Raw genomic sequence first — 2,138 nt, forward strand, 5'->3', positions numbered from 1 at the left:
ATTCCTCATGCCTGAGGCCTCTCAGATAGCTGCAGCCAGTACTGTCAACTTCAAAATGCAAACCAGACAAAATCTGCCTGACTTTGTTGAAGGCTGAATCATCCCAGTTGTTTCCTGAGAAGTTGGTTTTCCCCTGCCTGGTTTTTGGTAGCAGGAGGTCACAGAGGTGGCTTCTGTGAGAAGGTGCAAGAAGCTTCCTCTGATGGCTCTGACCCAATCCCTAATGGCTCTGAAGATGGACATGCTGCTGGGCCAATTAGAGATGATGGTAACGCCTCTGTGATAACATATTTGAGAAGAAAATCAAAGCAAAGTGAAGAACACAGTTTTTTCTAGCCAGAGAAGAGGAGGAGGTGAGAACATGTGAGGGAAACAACATGGAGACACCAAGGTCAATGGAGAAGGAGGGGGAGGAGATGCTCCAGGTTCCAGAGCTGAGATTCCTCTGCAGGCCAAGGTGATCACCGTGGTGAGGCAAATATGCCCTTGCAGCCCATGGGGATCCATGGAGGATGCAGAGATCCACCCACAGCCCATGGGGATACATGGGGAATGCAGAGATCCACCCACAGCCCATTCTGGAGCAGTTGGATGCCTGGAGGAGGCTGTGACCCAGTGGGAGATCCAGTGGAGAGAGGACCCCTGTTTCCAGGCTGCAGCAGCCTCTCCTTGGAGGACTGCACCCTGTGGAAAAGTGACCCACGCCACAGCAGTTTTGGGAGGACTGTGTGCTCATAGGAGGGACTCACATTGCAGCAGTTTGGGAAGGACTGCTGCTCATGAGATTGGACCCACACTGGAGAAGTTAATTTGGAACTGTTTCCTGTGGGAAGGACCCCACAGTCTCACAGGAGAACAGCTTCTCTCCCCGAGCAGCAGAAGAAAATCTCAGTGATGAAATGACCAAAACTCCCATGTCCTTTCTCCCTGCACTGTTGGTGGGAAGAAGGGAGGGGCTGGGGGAAGAAAAGGTATTTTTAAGGGCTTATTTCACTTCTCATTATCCTCCTCTGGTTTTGCTAAGAATAAATTCACTTTGCACCTCTAAGCCAGACCTATTTTGCCCTTGGAGTTTTTCTCCCAGTCTTTATTTCAACTCATGAACCCTTTGTTAATTTTCTGTCTCCTCTGCCCAGCTTGGCAGGGGAGGGCGAGCGAGCGACTTTCATGGGCGGCTGGAGTTTGGCCAGTGTCAAACCACAGCAGATGCTAATGCTGGGGGCCAGAGGTGCTGGTGGTTCCACTGCTTACTGACTTTGCAGTGTCTTCTGTGTCCTGCTTGCTGAAACAAGCATGAGGAGCCCAGGAGTCTGGGGATAGGGAGCTGCAGGTGAAGCAAGAGGATTTCACAGATCCACGGAAGGTGCGTCATGGTGGTGGGAGCTTTCGTGCAGACTGAGGAGGGAAGGCAGGTGGAGCACCCTTCTCACTAATAAACAGCTAAAGCACTCATGCCTTTACTTGAAAAGTCGTGTTTGATGAGCCAGCACAGCACAGCCTCCCTTGGCAGCTGGGTTTCCCAGGATGGGTGCAGGTGATCACTGGAGTGTGCAGGCTCCAAGGGTTTGTGCTGGGAGCAGCAGGAAGAAAAGGCAGGGCAGGAGGGCACCAGGGTAGCATTGGAGCAAGCTGGGAATGGAGCTCAGCTCCTGGGCTGAGCCATGTGCTCAGGACAAGCAAAATCCCAGCTGGGCTCTGCACCTTCTCCCCCAGCATGTTGGAGAAGTGCCACCCACTTCCCCATCTCCTCCAGCCTGGAGCAGCCCCCTCGGGCTCTTTGCTGTGGGATGTAATTGCTCATTAGGGAAAATTCTGGGGCTGCAATTGCTCAAAGTACCTCTGGGATCAGGGTGGAGCCCAGGCTGTGCCACCCCAGCAGACGTGCCAGTGCTCCACTGAACCAACCCTCTCCTTTTGCTGCCACTGGGAAATTCCCCAGAGGAGCAAGAGTGGAAAAATGTAGTCACAATACTCCAGTGTAATTCAGTTGGTCAAATAAATAACCTGTGTGGGAATTGAGAGTGATTTTTATTCCATAATCTTGCCAAAGCAGAATCACTTTTACAGGCTTCTATTTTTAAGTACTTTTCCTGAGCATTTCCCATTAATTTTTCATTCCTTCTGCTTCCTACAGTTCA

This window comes from Geospiza fortis, unplaced genomic scaffold (assembly GCF_000277835.1).
Source record: "Geospiza fortis unplaced genomic scaffold, GeoFor_1.0 scaffold27, whole genome shotgun sequence".
In the NCBI taxonomy this organism is placed as follows: domain Eukaryota; kingdom Metazoa; phylum Chordata; class Aves; order Passeriformes; family Thraupidae; genus Geospiza; species Geospiza fortis.